This window comes from Triturus cristatus, unplaced genomic scaffold (genome assembly GCF_964204655.1).
Source record: "Triturus cristatus unplaced genomic scaffold, aTriCri1.1 SCAFFOLD_105, whole genome shotgun sequence".
In the NCBI taxonomy this organism is placed as follows: Eukaryota; Metazoa; Chordata; class Amphibia; order Caudata; family Salamandridae; genus Triturus; species Triturus cristatus.
The window spans coordinates 3,563,568-3,583,719 of NW_028187897.1; positions in this window are offsets into that span (position 1 = coordinate 3,563,568).

The following is a 20,152-nucleotide window of genomic DNA, read 5'->3' on the forward strand; positions in this document are numbered from 1 at the left end:
AGCAAGGGACTCACGTCTGAGCATACCCTGCCAACTTATGGTGAACAAAGCGGTACAAAAGGGGGTGGTGATGGACAGAGCATCAGAACCAATCAAACACTCACACCCAGTCAACAGATCTTGATTTGATCCATCACCGTTCTTTAGCCCACTCTGCCACCCCAGTTCAGACATGGCCATATGCAAATCAGTCTGACCCTGTGCCTCATGGGAACAGTCCAGCCCGAACTGCCAAGCCATGCCTTCCCTGGACCGGAAACAAGCTTCCTAGGACCGGTTTCTGGCATTTCAGCCGTCTTCAGCCAGGCTTGCTTGAATCCAGTGGCAAAGTGAGCAAGGGACTCACGTCTGAGCATACCCTGCCAACTTATGGCGAACAAAGCGGTACAAAAGGGGGTGGTGATGGACGGAGCATCAGAACCAATCAAACACTCACACCCAGTCAACAGATCTGGGTTTGATCCATCACCTTTCTTTAGCCCACTGCCACCCCAGCTCAGACATGGCCATATACAAATCAGTCTGACCCTGTGCCTCATGGGAACAGTCCAGCCCGAACTGCCAAGCCATGCCTTCCCTAGACCGGAAACAAGCTTCCTAGGACCGGTTTCTGGCATTTCAGCCGTCTTCAGCCAGGCTTGCTTGAATCCAGTGGCAAAGTGAGCAAGGGACTCACGTCTGAGCATACTCTGCCAACTGATGGTGAACAAAGCGGTACAAAAGGGGGTGGTGATGGACGGAGCATCAGAACCAATCAAACACTCACACCCAGTCAACAGATCTTGGTTTCATCCATCACCGTTCTTTAGCCCACTCTGTCACCCCAGTTCAGACATGGCCATATGCAAATCAGTCTGACCCTGTACCTCATGGGAACAGTCCAGCCCGAACTGCCAAGCCATGCCTTCCCTGGACCGGAAACAAGCTTCCTAGGACCGGTTTCTGGCATTTCAGCTGTCTTCAGCCAGGCTTGCTTGAATCCAGTGGCAAAGTCAGCAAGGGACTCACGTCTGAGCATACCCTGCCAACTTATGGTGAACAAAGCGGTACAAAAGGGGGTGGTGATGGACGGAGCATCAGAACCAATCAAACACTCACACCCAGTCAACAGATCTTGGTTTCATCCATCACCGTTCTTTAGCCCACTGCCACCCCAGTTCAGACATGGCCATATGCAAATCAGTCTGACCCTGTGCCTCATGGGAACAGTCCAGCCCGAACTGCCAAGCCATGCCTTCCCTAGACCGGAAACAAGCTTCCTAGGACCGGTTTCTGGCATTTCAGCCGTCTTCAGCCAGGCTTGCTTGAATCCAGTGGCAAAGTGAGCAAGGGACTCACGTCTGAGCATACCCTGCCAACTTATGGTGAACAAAGCGGTACAAAAGGGGGTGGTGATGGACGGAGCATCAGAACCAATCAAACACTCACACCCAGTCAACAGATCTGGGTTTGATCTATCACCGTTCTTTGGCCCACTGCCACCCCAGCTCAGGCATGGCCATATGCAAATCAGTCTGACCCTGTACCTCATGGGTACAGTCCAGCCCAAACTGCCAAGCCATGCCTTCCCTAGACCGGAAACAAGCTTCCTAGGACCGGTTTCTGGCATTTCAGCCGTCTTCAGCCAGGCTTGCTTGAATCCAGTGGCAAAGTGAGCAAGGGACTCACGTCTGAGCATACCCTGCCAACTTATGGTGAACAAAGCGGTACAAAAGGGGGTGGTGATGGACGGAGCATCAGAACCAATCAAACACTCACACCCAGTCAACAGATCTGGGTTTGATCTATCACCGTTCTTTGGCCCACTGCCACCCCAGCTCAGGCATGGCCATATGCAAATCAGTCTGACCCTGTACCTCATGGGTACAGTCCAGCCCAAACTGCCAAGCCATGCCTTCCCTAGACCGGAAACAAGCTTCCTAGGACCGGTTTCTGGCATTTCAGCCGTCTTCAGCCAGGCTTGCTTGAATCCAGTGGCAAAGTGAGCAAGGGACTCACGTCTGAGCATACCCTGCCAACTTATGGTGAACAAAGCGGTACAAAAGGGGGTGGTGATGGACAGAGCATCAGAACCAATCAAACACTCACACCCAGTCAACAGATCTTGATTTGATCCATCACCGTTCTTTAGCCCACTCTGCCACCCCAGTTCAGACATGGCCATATGCAAATCAGTCTGACCCTGTGCCCCATGGGAACAGTCCAGCCCGAACTGCCAAGCCATGCCTTCCCTGGACCGGAAACAAGCTTCCTAGGACCGGTTTCTGGCATTTCAGCCGTCTTCAGCCAGGCTTGCTTGAATCCAGTGGCAAAGTCAGCAAGAGACTCACGTCTGAGCATACCCTGCCAACTTATGGCGAACAAAGCGCTACAAAAGGGGGTGGTGATGGACGGAGCATCAGAACCAATCAAACACTCACACCCAGTCAACAGATCTGGGTTTGATCCATCACCTTTCTTTAGCCCACTGCCACCCCAGCTCAGACATGGCCATATGCAAATCAGTCTGACCCTGTGCCTCATGGGAACAGTCCAGCCCGAACTGCCAAGCCATGCCTTCCCTAGACCGGAAACAAGCTTCCTAGGACCGGTTTCTGGCATTTCAGCCATCTTCAGCCAGGCTTGCTTGAATCCAGTGGCAAAGTGAGCAAGGGACTCACGTCTGAGCATACCCTGCCAACTTATGGTGAACAAAGCGGTACAAAAGGGGGTGGTGATGGACGGAGCATCAGAACCAATCAAACACTCACACCCAGTCAACAGATCTTGGTTTCATCCATCACCGTTCTTTAGCCCACTGCCACCCCAGTTCAGACATGGCCATATGCAAATCAGTCTGACCCTGTGCCTCATGGGAACAGTCCAGCCCGAACTGCCAAGCCATGCCTTCCCTAGACCGGAAACAAGCTTCCTAGGACCGGTTTCTGGCATTTCAGCCGTCTTCAGCCAGGCTTGCTTGAATCCAGTGGCAAAGTGAGCAAGGGACTCACGTCTGAGCATACCCTGCCAACTTATGGTGAACAAAGCGGTACAAAAGGGGGTGGTGATGGACGGAGCATCAGAACCAATCAAACACTCACAACCAGTCAACAGATCTGGGTTTCATCCATCACCGTTCTTTAGCCCACTCTGTCACCCCAGTTCAGACATGGCCATATGCAATTCAGTCTGACCCTGTGCCTCATGGGAACAGTCCAGCCCGATCTGCCAAGCCATGCCTTTCACTGGACCGGAAACAAGCTTCCTAGGACCGGTTTCTGGCATTTCAGCCGTCTTCAGCCAGGCTTGCTTGAATCCAGTGGCAAAGTCAGCAAGGGACTCACGTCTGAGCATACCCTGCTAACTTATGGCGAACAAAGCGGTACAAAAGGGGGTGGTGATGGACGGAGCATCAGAACCAGTCAAACACTCACACCCAGTCAACAGATCTGGGTTTGATCCATCACCGTTCTTTAGCCCACTCTGCCACCCCAGTTCAGACATGGCCATATGCAAATCAGTCTGACCCTGTGCCTCATGGGAACCGTCCAGCCCGAACTGCCAAGCCATGCCTTCCCTGGACCTGAAACAAGCTTCCTAGGACCGGTTTCTGGCATTTCACCCGTCTTCAGCCAGGCTTGCTTGAATCCAGTGGCAAAGTGAGCAAGGGACTCACGTCTGAGCATACCCTGCCAACTTATGGCGAAGAAAGCGGTACAAAAGGGGGTGGTGATGGACGGAGCATCAGAACCAATCAAACACTCACACCCAGTCAACAGATCTGGGTTTGATCCATCACCGTTCTTTAGCCCACTCTGCCACCCCAGTTCAGACATGGCCATATGCAAATCAGTCTGACCCTGTGCCTCATGGCAACAGTCCAGCCCGAACTGCCAAGCCATGCCTTCCCTGGAACGGAAACAAGCTTCCTAGGATCGGTTTCTGGCATTTCAGCCGTCTTCAGCCAGGCTTGCTTGAATCCAGTGGCAAAGTGAGCAAGGGACTCACGTCTGAGCATACCCTGCTAACTTATGGTGAATAAAGCGGTACAAAAGGGGGTGGTGATGGACGGAGCATCAGAACCAATCAAACACTCACACCCAGTCAACAGATCTGGGTTTGATCCATCACCGTTCTTTAGCCCACTCTGCCACCCCAGTTCAGACATGGCCATATGCAAATCAGTCTGACCCTGTGCCTCATGGGAACAGTCCAGCCCGAACTGCCAAGCCATGCCTTCCCTGGACCGGAAACAAACTTCCTAGGACCGGTTTCTGGCATTTCAGCCGTCTTCAGCCAGGCTTGCTTGAATCCAGTGGCAAAGTGAGCAAGGGACTCAAGTCTGAGCATACCCTGCTAACTCATGGCGAACAAAGCGGTACAAAAGGGGGTGGTGATGGACGGAGCATCAGAACCAGTCAAACACTCACACCCAGTCAACAGATCTGGGTTTGATACATCACCGTTCTTTAGCCCACTCTGCCACCCCAGTTCAGACATGGCCATATGCAAATCAGTCTGACCCTGTGCCTCATGGGTACAGTCCAGCCCGAACTGCCAAGCCATGCCTTCCCTGGACCGGAAACAAGCTTCCTAGGACCGGTTTCTGGCATTTCAGCCGTCTTCAGCCAGGCTTGCTTGAATCCAGTGGCAAAGTGAGCAAGGGACTCACGTCTGAGCATACCCTGCCAACTTATGGCAAACAAAGCGGTACAAAAGGGGGTGGTGATGGACGGAGCATCAGAACCAATCAAACACTCACACCCAGTCAACAGATCTGGGTTTGATCCATCACCGTTCTTTAGCCCACTCTGCCACCCCAGGTCAGACATGGCCATATGCAAATCAGTCTGACCCTGTGCCTCATGGGAACAGTCCAGCCCGAACTGCCAAGCCATGCATTCCCTGGACCGGAAACAAGCTTCCTAGGACCAGTTTCTGGCATTTCAGCCGTCTTCAGCCAGACTTGCTTGAATCCAGTGGCAAAGTGAGCAAGGGACTCACGTCTGAGCATACCCTGCCAACTTATGGCGAAGAAAGCGGTACAAAAGGGGGTGGTGATGGACGTAGCATCAGAACCAATCAAACACTCACACCCAGTCAACAGATCTGGGTTTGATCCATCACCGTTCTTTAGCCCACTCTGCCACCCCAGTTCAGACATGGCCATATGCAAATCAGTCTGACCCTGTGCCTCATGGGAACAGACCAGCCCGAACTGCCAAGCCATGCCTTCCCTGAACCGGAAACAAGCTTCTTAGGACCGGTTTCTGGCATTTCAGCCGTCTTCAGCCGGGCTTGCTTGAATCCAGTGGCAAAGTGAGCAAGGGACTCACGCCTGAGCATACCCTGCCAACTTATTGCGAACAAAGCGGTACAAAAGGGGGTGGTGATGGACGGAGCATCAGAACCAATCAAACACTCACACCCAGTCAACAGATCTGGGTTTGATCCATCACCGTTCTTTAGCCCACTCTGCCACCCCAGTTCAGACATGGCCATATGCAAATCAGTCTGACCCTGTGCCTCATGGGAACAGTCCAGCCCGAACTGCCAAGCCATGCCTTCCCTGGACCGGAAACAAGCTTCCTAGGACTGGTTTCTGGCATTTCAGCCGTCTTCAGCCAGGCTTGCTTGAATCCAGTGGCAAAGTGAGCAAGGGACTCAAGTCTGAGCATACCCTGCCAACTGATGGCGAACAAAGCGGTACAAAAGGGGGTGGTGATGGACAGAGCATCAGAACCAATCAAACACTCACACCCAGTCAACAGATCTGGGTTTGATCCATCACCGTTCTTTAGCCCACTCTGCCACTCCAGTTCAGACATGGCCATATGCAAATGAGTCTGACCCTGTGCCTCATGGTAACAGACTAGCCCGAACTGCCAAGCCATGCCTTCCCTGGACCGGAAACAAGCTTCCTAGGCGCGGTTTCTGGCATTTCAGCCGTCTTCAGCCAGGCTTGCTTGAATCCAGTGGCAAAGTGAGCAAGGGATTCACGTCTGAGCATACCCTGCCAACTTATGGCAAACAAAGCGGTACAAAAGGGGGTGGTGATGGAAGGAGCATCAGAACCAATCAAACACTCACACCCAGTCAACAGATCTGGGTTTGACACATCACCGTTCTTTAGCCCACTCTGCCACCCCAGTTCAGACATGGCCATATGCAAATCAGTCTGACCCTGTGCCTCATGAGAACAGTCCAGCCCGAACTGCCAAGCCATGCCTTCCCTGGACCGGAAACAAGCTTCCTAGGACCGGTTTCTGGCATTTCAGCCGTCTTCAGCCAGGCTTGCTTGAATCCAGTGGCAAAGTGAGCAAGGGACTCACGTCTGAGCATACCCTGCAAACTTATGGCGAACAAAGCGGTACAAAAGAGGGTGGTGATGGACGGAGCATCAGAACCAATCAAACACTCACACCCAGTCAACAGATCTGGGTTTGATCCATCACTGTTTTTTAGCCCACTCTGCCACCCCAGTTCAGACATGGCCATATGCAAATCAGTCTGACCCTGTGCCTCATGGGAACAGTCCAGCCCGAACTGCCAAGCCATGCCTTCCCTGAACCGGAAACAAGCTTCCTAGGACCGGTTTCTGGCATTTCAGCCGTCTTCAGCCAGGCTTGCTTGAATCCAGTGGCAAAGTGAGCAAGGGACTCACGTCTGAGCATACCCTGCCAACTTATTGGGAACAAAGCGGTACAAAAGGGGGTGGTGATGGACGGAGCATCCGAACCAATAAAACACTCTCACCCAGTCAACAGATCTGGGTTTGATCCATCACCGTTCTTTAGCCCACGCTGCCACCCCAGTTCAGACATGGCCATATGCAAATCAGTCTGACCCTGTGCCTCATGGGAACAGTCCAGCCCAAACTGCCAAGCCATGCCTTCCCTGGACCGGAAACAAGCTTCCTAGGACCGGTTTCTGGCATTTCAGCCGTCTTCAGCCAGGCTTGCTTGAATCCAGTGGCAAAGTGAGCAAGGGACTCACGTCTGAGCATACCCTACCAACTTATGGCGAACAAAGCGGTACAAAAGGGGGTGGTGATGGACGGAGCATCAGAACCAATCAAACACTCACACCCAGTCAACAGATCTGGGTTTGATCCATCACCGTTCTTTAGCCCACTCTGCCACCCTAGTTCAGACATGGCCATATGCAAATCAGTCTGACCCTGTGCCTCATGGGAACAGACCAGCCTGAACTGCCAAGCCATGCCTTCCCTGGACCGGAAACAAGCTTCCTAGGACTGGTTTCTGGCATTTCAGCCGTCTTCAGCAAGGCTTGCTTGAATCCAGTGGCAAAGTGAGCAAGGGACTCACGTCTGAGCATACCCTGCCAACTTATGGCGAACAAAGCGGTACAAAAGGGGGTGGTGATGGACGGAGCATCAGAACCAATCAATCACTCACACCCAGTCAACAGATCTGGGTTTGATCCATCACTGTTCTTTAGCCCACTCTGCCACCCCAGATCAGACATGGCCATATGCAAATCAGTCTGACCCTGTGCCTCATGGGAACAGACCAGCCCGAACTGCCAAGCCATGCCTTCCCTGGACCGGAAACAAGCTTCCTAGGACCGGTTTCTGGCATTTCAGCCGTCTTCAGCCAGGCTTGCTTGAATCCAGTGGCAAAGTGAGCAAGGGACTCATGTCTGAGCATACCCTGCCAACTTATGGCGAACAAAGCGGTACAAAAGGGGGTGGTGATGGACGGAGCATCAGAACCAATCAAACACTCACACCCAGTCAACAGATCTGGGTTTGATCCATCACCGTTCTTTAGCCCACGCTGCCACCCCAGTTCAGACATGGCCATATGCAAATCAGGCTGACCCTGTGCCTCATGGGAACAGACCAGCCCGAACTGCCAAGCCATGCCTTCCCTGGACCGGAAACAAGCTTCCCAGGGCCGGTTTCTGGCATTTCAGCCGTCTTCAGCCAGGCTTGCTTGAATCCAGTGGCAAAGTGAGCAAAGGACTCACGTCTGAGCATACCCTGCCAACTTATGGCGAACAAAGCGCTACAAAAGGGGGTGGTGATGGACGGAGCATCAGAACCAATCAAACACTCACACCCAGTCAACAGATCTGGGTTTGATCCATCACCTTTCTTTAGCCCACTGCCACCCCAGCTCAGACATGGCCGTATGCAAATCAGTCTGACCCTGTACCTCATGGGTACAGTCCAGCCCAAACTGCCAAGCCATGCCTTCCCTAGACCGGAAACAAGCTTCCTAGGACCGGTTTCTGGCATTTCAGCCGTCTTCAGCCAGGCTTGCTTGAATCCAGTGGCAAAGTGAGCAAGGGACTCATGTCTGAGCATACCCTGCCAACTTATGGTGAACAAAGCGGTACAAAAGGGGGTGGTGATGGACAGAGCATCAGAACCAATCAAACACTCACACCCAGTCAACAGATCTTGATTTGATCCATCACCGTTCTTTAGCCCACTCTGCCACCCCAGTTCAGACATGGCCATATGCAAATCAGTCTGACCCTGTGCCTCATGGGAACAGTCCAGCCCGAACTGCCAAGCCATGCCTTCCCTGGACCGGAAACAAGCTTCCTAGGACCGGTTTCTGGCATTTCAGCCGTCTTCAGCCAGGCTTGCTTGAATCCAGTGGCAAAGTGAGCAAGGGACTCACGTCTGAGCATACCCTGCCAACTTATGGCGAACAAAGCGGTACAAAAGGGGGTGGTGATGGACGGAGCATCAGAACCAATCAAACACTCACACCCAGTCAACAGATCTGGGTTTGATCCATCACCTTTCTTTAGCCCACTGCCACCCCAGCTCAGACATGGCCATATACAAATCAGTCTGACCCTGTGCCTCATGGGAACAGTCCAGCCCGAACTGCCAAGCCATGCCTTCCCTAGACCGGAAACAAGCTTCCTAGGACCGGTTTCTGGCATTTCAGCCGTCTTCAGCCAGGCTTGCTTGAATCCAGTGGCAAAGTGAGCAAGGGACTCACGTCTGAGCATACTCTGCCAACTGATGGTGAACAAAGCGGTACAAAAGGGGGTGGTGATGGACGGAGCATCAGAACCAATCAAACACTCACACCCAGTCAACAGATCTTGGTTTCATCCATCACCGTTCTTTAGCCCACTCTGTCACCCCAGTTCAGACATGGCCCAGTCTGACCCTGTGTCTCATGGGAACAGTCCAGCCCGAACTGCCAAGCCATGCCTTCCCTGGACCGGAAACAAGCTTCCTAGGACCGGTTTCTGGCATTTCAGCCGTCTTCAGCCAGGCTTGCTAGAATCCAGTGGCAAAGTCAGCAAGGGACTCACGTCTGAGCATACCCTGCCAACTTATGGCGAACAAAGCGCTACAAAAGGGGGTGGTGATGGATGGAGCATCAGAACCAATCAAACACTCACACCCAGTCAACAGATCTGGGTTTGATCCATCACCTTTCTTTAGCCCACTGCCACCCCAGCTCAGACATGGCCATATGCAAATCAGTCTGACCCTGTGCCTCATGGGAACAGTCCAGCCCGAACTGCCAAGCCATGCCTTCCCTAGAACGGAAACAAGCTTCCTAGGACCGGTTTCTGGCATTTCAGCCGTCTTCAGCCAGGCTTGCTTGAATCCAGTGGCAAAGTGAGCAAGGGACTCACGTCTGAGCATACCCTGCCAACTTAGGGCGAACAAAGCGGTACAAAAGGGGGTGGTGATGGACGGAGCATCAGAACCAATCAAACACTCACACCCAGTCAACAGATCTGGGTTTGATCCATCACCGTTCTTTAGCCCACGCTGCCACCCCAGTTCAGACATGGCCATATGCAAATCAGGCTGACCCTGTGCCTCATGGGAACAGTCCAGCCCGAACTGCCAAGCCATGCCTTCCCTGGACCGGAAACAAGCTTCCTAGGACCGGTTTCTGGCATTTCAGCCGTCTTCAGCCAGGCTTCCTTGAATCCAGTGGCAAAGTGAGCAAGGGACTCACGTCTGAGCATACCCTACCAACTTATGGCGAACAAAGCGTTACAAAAGGGGGTGGTGATGGACGGAGCATCAGAACCAATCAAACACTCACACCCAGTCAACAGATCTGGGTTTGATCCATCACCGTTCTTTAGCCCACTCTGCCACCCTAGTTCAGACATGGCCATATGCAAATCAGTCTGACCCTGTGCCTCATGGGAACAGACCAGCCTGAACTGCCAAGCCATGCCTTCCCTGGACCGGAAACAAGCTTCCTAGGACTGGTTTCTGGCATTTCAGCCGTCTTCAGCAAGGCTTGCTTGAATCCAGTGGCAAAGTGAGCAAGGGACTCACGTCTGAGCATACCCTGCCAACTTATGGCGAACAAAGCGGTACAAAAGGGGGTGGTGATGGACGGAGCATCAGAACCAATCAATCACTCACACCCAGTCAACAGATCTGGGTTTGATCCATCACCGTTCTTTAGCCCACTCTGCCACCCCAGATCAGACATGGCCATATGCAAATCAGTCTGACCCTGTGCCTCATGGGAACAGACCAGCCCGAACTGCCAAGCCATGCCTTCCCTGGACCGGAAACAAGCTTCCTAGGACCGGTTTCTGGCATTTCAGCCGTCTTCAGCCAGGCTTGCTTGAATCCAGTGGCAAAGTGAGCAAGGGACTCATGTCTGAGCATACCCTGCCAACTTATGGCGAACAAAGCGGTACAAAAGGGGGTGGTGATGGACGGAGCATCAGAACCAATCAAACACTCACACCCAGTCAACAGATCTGGGTTTGATCCATCACCGTTCTTTAGCGCACTCTGCCACCCCAGTTCAGACATGGCCATATGCAAATCAGTCTGACCCTGTGCCTCATGGGAACAGTCCAGCCCGAACTGCCAAGCCATGCCTTCCGTGGACTGGAAACAAGCTTCCTAGGACCGGTTTCTGGCATTTCAGCCATCTTCAGCCGGGCTTGCTTGAATCCGGTGGCAAAGTGAGCAAGGGACTCACGTCTGAGCATACCCTGCCAACTTATGGCGAACAAAGCGGTACAAAAGGGGGTATTGATGGACGGAGCATCAGAACCAATCAAACACTCACACCCAGTCAACAGATCTGGGTTTGATCCATCACCGTTCTTTAGCCCACTCTGCCACCCCAGTTCAGACATGGCCATATGCAAATCAGTCTGACCCTGTGCCTCATGGGAACAGTCCAGCCCGAACTGCCAAGACATCCCTTCCCTGGACCGGAAACAAGCTTCCTAGGACCGGTTTCTGGCATTTCAGCCGTCTTCAGCCAGGCTTGCTTGAATCCAGTGGCAAAGTGAGCAAGGGACTCACGTCTGAGCATACCCTGCCAACTTAGGGCGAACAAAGCGGTACAAAAGGGGGTGGTGATGGACGGAGCATCAGAACCAATCAAACACTCACACCCAGTCAACAGATCTGGGTTTGATCCATCACCGTTCTTTAGCCCACGCTGCCACCCCAGTTTAGACATGGCCATATGCAAATCAGGCTGACCCTGTGCCTCATGGGAACAGACCAGCCCGAACTGCCAAGCCATGCCTTCCCTGGACCGGAAACAAGCTTCCCAGGACCGGTTTCTGGCATTTCAGCCGTCTTCAGCCAGGCTTGCTTGAATCCAGTGGCAAAGTGAGCAAAGGACTCACGTCTGAGCATACCCTGCCAACTTATGGCGAACAAAGCGGTACAAAAGGGGGTGGTGATGGACGGAGCATCAGAACCAATCAAACACTCACACCCAGTCAACAGATCTGGGTTTGATCCATCACCTTTCTTTAGCCCACTGCCACCCCAGCTCAGACATGGCCATATACAAATCAGTCTGACCCTGTGCCTCATGGGAACAGTCCAGCCCGAACTGCCAAGCCATGCCTTCCCTAGACCGGAAACAAGCTTCCTAGGACCGGTTTCTGGCATTTCAGCCGTCTTCAGCCAGGCTTGCTTGAATCCAGTGGCAAAGTGAGCAAGGGACTCACGTCTGAGCATACTCTGCCAACTGATGGTGAACAAAGCGGTACAAAAGGGGGTGGTGATGGACAGAGCATCAGAACCAATCAAACACTCACACCCAGTCAACAGATCTTGGTTTCATCCATCACCGTTCTTTAGCCCACTCTGTCACCCCAGTTCAGACATGGCCATATGCAAATCAGTCTGACCCTGTGCCTCATGGGAACAGTCCAGCCCGAACTGCCAAGCCATGCCTTCCCTGGACCGGAAACAAGCTTCCTAGGACCGGTTTCTGGCATTTCAGCCGTCTTCAGCCAGGCTTGCTTGAATCCAGTGGCAAAGTCAGCAAGGGACTCACGTCTGAGCATACCCTGCCAACTTATGGCGAACAAAGCGCTACAAAAGGGGGTGGTGATGGACGTAGCATCAGAACCAATCAAACACTCACACCCAGTCAACAGATCTGGGTTTGATCCATCACCGTTCTTTAGCCCACTCTGCCACCCCAGTTCAGACATGGTCATATGCAAATCAGTCTGACCCTGTGCCTCATGGGAACAGTCCAGCCCGAACTGCCAAGCCATGCCTTCCCTGAACCGGAAACAAGCTTCCTAGGACCGGTTTCTGGCATTTCAGCCGTCTTCAGCCGGGCTTGCTTGAATCCAGTGGCAAAGTGAGCAAGGGACTCACGTCTGAGCATACCCTGCCAACTTATTGCGAACAAAGCGGTACAAAAGGGGGTGGTGATGGACGGAGCATCAGAACCAATCAAACACTCACACCCAGTCAACAGATCTGGGTTTGATCCATCACCGTTCTTTAGCCCACTCTGCCACCCCAGTTCAGACATGGCCATATGCAAATCAGTCTGACCCTGTGCCTCATGGCAACAGTCCAGCCCGACCTGCCACGCCATGCCTTCCCTGGACCGGAAACAAGCTTCCTAGGATCGGGTTCTGGCATTTCAGCCGTCTTCAGCCAGGCTTGCTTGAATCCAGTGGCAAAGTGAGGAAGGGACTCACGTCTGAGCATACCCTGCCAACTTATGGCGAATAAAGCGGTACAAAAGGGGGGGGTGATGGACGGAGCATCAGAACCAATCAAACACTCACACCCAGTCAACAGATCTGGGTTTGATCTATCACCGTTCTTTAGCCCACTCTGCCACCCCAGTTCAGACATGGCCATATGCAAATCAGTCTGACCCTGTGCCTCATGGGAACAGTCCAGCCCGAACTGCCAAGCCATGCCTTCCCTGGACCGGAAACAAGCTTCCTAGGACTGGTTTCTGGCATTTCAGCCGTCTTCAGCCAGGCTTGCTTGAATCCAGTGGCAAAGTGAGCAAGGGACTCAAGTCTGAGCATACCCTGCCAACTGATGGCGAACAAAGCGGTACAAAAGGGGGTGGTGATGGACAGAGCATCAGAACCAATCAAACACTCACACCCAGTCAACAGATCTGGGTTTGATCCATCACCGTTCTTTAGCCCACTCTGCCACTCCAGTTCAGACATGGCCATATGCAAATGAGTCTGACCCTGTGCCTCATGGTAACAGACTAGCCCGAACTGCCAAGCCATGCCTTCCCTGGACCGGAAACAAGCTTCCTAGGCGCGGTTTCTGGCATTTCAGCCGTCTTCAGCCAGGCTTGCTTGAATCCAGTGGCAAAGTGAGCAAGGGATTCACGTCTGAGCATACCCTGCCAACTTATGGCAAACAAAGCGGTACAAAAGGGGGTGGTGATGGAAGGAGCATCAGAACCAATCAAACACTCACACCCAGTCAACAGATCTGGGTTTGACACATCACCGTTCTTTAGCCCACTCTGCCACCCCAGTTCAGACATGGCCATATGCAAATCAGTCTGACCCTGTGCCTCATGAGAACAGTCCAGCCCGAACTGCCAAGCCATGCCTTCCCTGGACCGGAAACAAGCTTCCTAGGACCGGTTTCTGGCATTTCAGCCGTCTTCAGCCAGGCTTGCTTGAATCCAGTGGCAAAGTGAGCAAGGGACTCACGTCTGAGCATACCCTGCAAACTTATGGCGAACAAAGCGGTACAAAAGAGGGTGGTGATGGACGGAGCATCAGAACCAATCAAACACTCACACCCAGTCAACAGATCTGGGTTTGATCCATCACTGTTTTTTAGCCCACTCTGCCACCCCAGTTCAGACATGGCCATATGCAAATCAGTCTGACCCTGTGCCTCATGGGAACAGTCCAGCCCGAACTGCCAAGCCATGCCTTCCCTGAACCGGAAACAAGCTTCCTAGGACCGGTTTCTGGCATTTCAGCCGTCTTCAGCCAGGCTTGCTTGAATCCAGTGGCAAAGTGAGCAAGGGACTCACGTCTGAGCATACCCTGCCAACTTATTGGGAACAAAGCGGTACAAAAGGGGGTGGTGATGGACGGAGCATCCGAACCAATAAAACACTCACACCCAGTCAACAGATCTGGGTTTGATCCATCACCGTTCTTTAGCCCACGCTGCCACCCCAGTTCAGACATGGCCATATGCAAATCAGTCTGACCCTGTGCCTCATGGGAACAGTCCAGCCCAAACTGCCAAGCCATGCCTTCCCTGGACCGGAAACAAGCTTCCTAGGACCGGTTTCTGGCATTTCAGCCGTCTTCAGCCAGGCTTGCTTGAATCCAGTGGCAAAGTGAGCAAGGGACTCACGTCTGAGCATACCCTACCAACTTATGGCGAACAAAGCGGTACAAAAGGGGGTGGTGATGGACGGAGCATCAGAACCAATCAAACACTCACACCCAGTCAACAGATCTGGGTTTGATCCATCACCGTTCTTTAGCCCACTCTGCCACCCTAGTTCAGACATGGCCATATGCAAATCAGTCTGACCCTGTGCCTCATGGGAACAGACCAGCCTGAACTGCCAAGCCATGCCTTCCCTGGACCGGAAACAAGCTTCCTAGGACTGGTTTCTGGCATTTCAGCCGTCTTCAGCAAGGCTTGCTTGAATCCAGTGGCAAAGTGAGCAAGGGACTCACGTCTGAGCATACCCTGCCAACTTATGGCGAACAAAGCGGTACAAAAGGGGGTGGTGATGGACGGAGCATCAGAACCAATCAATCACTCACACCCAGTCAACAGATCTGGGTTTGATCCATCACCGTTCTTTAGCCCACTCTGCCACCCCAGATCAGACATGGCCATATGCAAATCAGTCTGACCCTGTGCCTCATGGGAACAGACCAGCCCGAACTGCCAAGCCATGCCTTTCCTGGACCGGAAACAAGCTTCCTAGGACCGGTTTCTGGCATTTCAGCCGTCTTCAGCCAGGCTTGCTTGAATCCAGTGGCAAAGTGAGCAAGGGACTCATGTCTGAGCATACCCTGCCAACTTATGGCGAACAAAGCGGTACAAAAGGGGGTGGTGATGGACGGAGCATCAGAACCAATCAAACACTCACACCCAGTCAACAGATCTGGGTTTGATCCATCACCGTTCTTTAGCGCACTCTGCCACCCCAGTTCAGACATGGCCATATGCAAATCAGTCTGACCCTGTGCCTCATGGGAACAGTCCAGCCCGAACTGCCAAGCCATGCCTTCCGTGGACTGGAAACAAGCTTCCTAGGACCGGTTTCTGGCATTTCAGCCGTCTTCAGCCAGGCTTGCTTGAATCCAGTGGCAAACTCAGCAAGGGACTCACGTCTGAGCATACCCTGCCAACTTATGGCGAACAAAGCGCTACAAAAGGGGGTGGTGATGGACGGAGCATCAGAACCAATCAAACACTCACACCCAGTCAACAGATCTGGGTTTGATCCATCACCTTTCTTTAGCCCACTGCCACCCCAGCTCAGACATGGCCATATGCAAATCAGTCTGACCCTGTGCCTCATGGGAACAGTCCAGCCCGAACTGCCAAGACATCCCTTCCCTGGACCGGAAACAAGCTTCCTAGGACCGGTTTCTGGCATTTCAGCCGTCTTCAGCCAGGCTTGCTTGAATCCAGTGGCAAAGTGAGCAAGGGACTCACGTCTGAGCATACCTTGCCAACTTAGGGCGAACAAAGCGGTACAAAAGGGGGTGGTGATGGACGGAGCATCAGAACCAATCAAACACTCACACCAAGTCAACAGATCTGGGTTTGATCCATCACCGTTCTTTAGCCCACGCTGCCACCCCAGTTCAGACATGGCCATATGGAAATCAGGCTGACCCTGTGCCTCATGGGAACAGACCAGCCCGAACTGCCAAGCCATGCCTTCCCTGGACCGGAAACAAGCTTCCCAGGACCGGTTTCTGGCATTTCAGCCGTCTTCAGCCAGGCTTGCTTGAATCCAGTGGCAAAGTGAGCAAAGGACTCACGTCTGAGCATACCCTGCCAACTTATGGCGAACAAAGCGGTACAAAAGGGGGTGGTGATGGGCGGAGCATCAGAACCAATCAAACACTCACACCCAGTCAACAGATCTGGGTTTGATCCATCACCTTTCTTTAGCCCACTGCCACCCCAGCTCAGACATGGCCGTAGGCAAATCAGTCTGACCCTGTACCTCATGGGTACAGTCCAGCCCAAACTGCCAAGCCATGCCTTCCCTAGACCGGAAACAAGCTTCCTAGGACCGGTTTCTGGCATTTCAGCCGTCTTCAGCCAGGCTTGCTTGAATCCAGTGGCAAAGTGAGCAAGGGACTCATGTCTGAGCATACCCTGCCAACTTATGGTGAACAAAGCGGTACAAAAGGGGGTGGTGATGGACAGAGCATCAGAACCAATCAAACACTCACACCCAGTCAACAGATCTTGATTTGATCCATCACCGTTCTTTAGCCCACTCTGCCACCCCAGTTCAGACATGGCCATATGCAAATCAGTCTGACCCTGTGCCTCATGGGAACAGTCCAGCCCGAACTGCCAAGCCATGCCTTCCCTGGACCGGAAACAAGCTTCCTAGGACTCGTTTCTGGCATTTCAGCCGTCTTCAGCCAGGCTTGCTTGAATCCAGTGGCAAAGTGAGCAAGGGACTCACGTCTGAGCATACCCTGCCAACTTATGGCGAACAAAGCGGTACAAAAGGGGGTGGTGATGGATGGAGCATCAGAACCAATCAAACACTCACACCCAGTCAACAGATCTGGGTTTGATCCATCACCTTTCTTTAGCCCACTGCCACCCCAGCTCAGACATGGCCATATACAAATCAGTCTGACCCTGTGCCTCATGGGAACAGTCCAGCCCGAACTGCCAAGCCATGCCTTCCCTAGACCGGAAACAAGCTTCCTAGGACCGGTTTCTGGCATTTCAGCCGTCTTCAGCCAGGCTTGCTTGAATCCAGTGGCAAAGTGAGCAAGGGACTCACGTCTGAGCATACTCTGCCAACTGATGGTGAACAAAGCGGTACAAAAGGGGGTGGTGATGGACGGAGCATCAGAACCAATCAAACACTCACACCCAGTCAACAGATCTTGGTTTCATCCATCACCGTTCTTTAGCCCACTCTGTCACCCCAGTTCAGACATGGCCCAGTCTGACCCTGTGTCTCATGGGAACAGTCCAGCCCGAACTGCCAAGCCATGCCTTCCCTGGACCGGAAACAAGCTTCCTAGGACCGGTTTCTGGCATTTCAGCCGTCTTCAGCCAGGCTTGCTTGAATCCAGTGGCAAAGTCAGCAAGGGACTCACGTCTGAGCATACCCTGCCAACTTATGGCGAACAAAGCGCTACAAAAGGGGGTGGTGATGGATGGAGCATCAGAACCAATCAAACACTCACACCCAGTCAACAGATCTGGGTTTGATCCATCACCTTTCTTTAGCCCACTGCCACCCCAGCTCAGACATGGCCATATGCAAATCAGTCTGACCCTGTGCCTCATGGGAACAGTCCAGCCCGAACTGCCAAGCCATGCCTTCCCTAGAACGGAAACAAGCTTCCTAGGACCGGTTTCTGGCATTTCAGCCGTCTTCAGCCAGGCTTGCTTGAATCCAGTGGCAAAGTGAGCAAGGGACTCACGTCTGAGCATACCCTGCCAACTTAGGGCGAACAAAGCGGTACAAAAGGGGGTGGTGATGGACGGAGCATCAGAACCAATCAAACACTCACACCCAGTCAACAGATCTGGGTTTGATCCATCACCGTTCTTTAGCCCACGCTGCCACCCCAGTTCAGACATGGCCATATGCAAATCAGGCTGACCCTGTGCCTCATGGGAACAGTCCAGCCCGAACTGCCAAGCCACGCCTTCCCTGGACCGGAAACAAGCTTCCTAGGACCGGTTTCTGGCATTTCAGCCGTCTTCAGCCAGGCTTCCTTGAATCCAGTGGCAAAGTGAGCAAGGGACTCACGTCTGAGCATACCCTACCAACTTATGGCGAACAAAGCGGTACAAAAGGGGGTGGTGATGGACGGAGCATCAGAACCAATCAAACACTCACACCCAGTCAACAGATCTGGGTTTGATCCATCACCGTTCTTTAGCCCACTCTGCCACCCTAGTTCAGACATGGCCATATGCAAATCAGTCTGACCCTGTGCCTCATGGGAACAGACCAGCCTGAACTGCCAAGCCATGCCTTCCCTGGACCGGAAACAAGCTTCCTAGGACTGGTTTCTGGCATTTCAGCCGTCTTCAGCAAGGCTTGCTTGAATCCAGTGGCAAAGTGAGCAAGGGACTCACGTCTGAGCATACCCTGCCAACTTATGGCGAACAAAGCGGTACAAAAGGGGGTGGTGATGGACGGAGCATCAGAACCAATCAATCACTCACACCCAGTCAACAGATCTGGGTTTGATCCATCACCGTTCTTTAGCCCACTCTGCCACCCCAGATCAGACATGGCCATATGCAAATCAGTCTGACCCTGTGCCTCATGGGAACAGACCAGCCCGAACTGCCAAGCCATGCCTTCCCTGGACCGGAAACAAGCTTCCTAGGACCGGTTTCTGGCATTTCAGCCGTCTTCAGCCAGGCTTGCTTGAATCCAGTGGCAAAGTGAGCAAGGGACTATTGTCTGAGCATACCCTGCCAACTTATGGCGAACAAAGCGGTACAAAAGGGGGTGGTGATGGACGGAGCATCAGAACCAATCAAACACTCACACCCAGTCAACAGATCTGGGTTTGATCCATCACCGTTCTTTAGCGCACTCTGCCACCCCAGTTCAGACATGGCCATATGCAAATCAGTCTGACCCTGTGCCTCATGGGAACAGTCCAGCCCGAACTGCCAAGCCATGCCTTCCGTGGACTGGAAACAAGCTTCCTAGGACCGGTTTCTGGCATTTCAGCCATCTTCAGCCGGGCTTGCTTGAATCCGGTGGCAAAGTGAGCAAGGGACTCACGTCTGAGCATACCCTGCCAACTTATGGCGAACAAAGCGGTACAAAAGGGGGTATTGATGGACGGAGCATCAGAACCAATCAAACACTCACACCCAGTCAACAGATCTGGGTTTGATCCATCACCGTTCTTTAGCCCACTCTGCCACCCCAGTTCAGACATGGCCATATGCAAATCAGTCTGACCCTGTGCCTCAAGGGAACAGTCCAGCCCGAACTGCCAAGACATCCCTTCCCTGGACCGGAAACAAGCTTCCTAGGACTGGTTTCTGGCATTTCAGCCGTCTTTAGCCAGGCTTGCTTGAATCCAGTGGCAAAGTGAGCAAGGGACTCACGTCTGAGCATACCCTGCCAACTTAGGGCGAACAAAGCGGTACAAAAGGGGGTGGTGATGGACGGAGCATCAGAACCAATCAAACACTCACACCCAGTCAACAGATCTGGGTTTGATCCATCACCGTTCTTTAGCCCACGCTGCCACCCCAGTTTAGACATGGCCATATGCAAATCAGGCTGACCCTGTGCCTCATGGGAACAGACCAGCCCGAACTGCCAAGCCATGCCTTCCCTGGACCGGAAACAAGCTTCCCAGGACCGGTTTCTGGCATTTCAGCCGTCTTCAGCCAGGCTTGCTTGAATCCAGTGGCAAAGTGAGCAAAGGACTCACGTCTGAGCATACCCTGCCAACTTATGGCGAACAAAGCGGTACAAAAGGGGGTGGTGATGGACGGAGCATCAGAACCAATCAAACACTCACACCCAGTCAACAGATCTGGGTTTGATCCATCACCTTTCTTTAGCCCACTGCCACCCCAGCTCAGACATGGCCATATACAAATCAGTCTGACCCTGTGCCTCATGGGAACAGTCCAGCCCGAACTGCCAAGCCATGCCTTCCCTAGACCGGAAACAAGCTTCCTAGGACCGGTTTC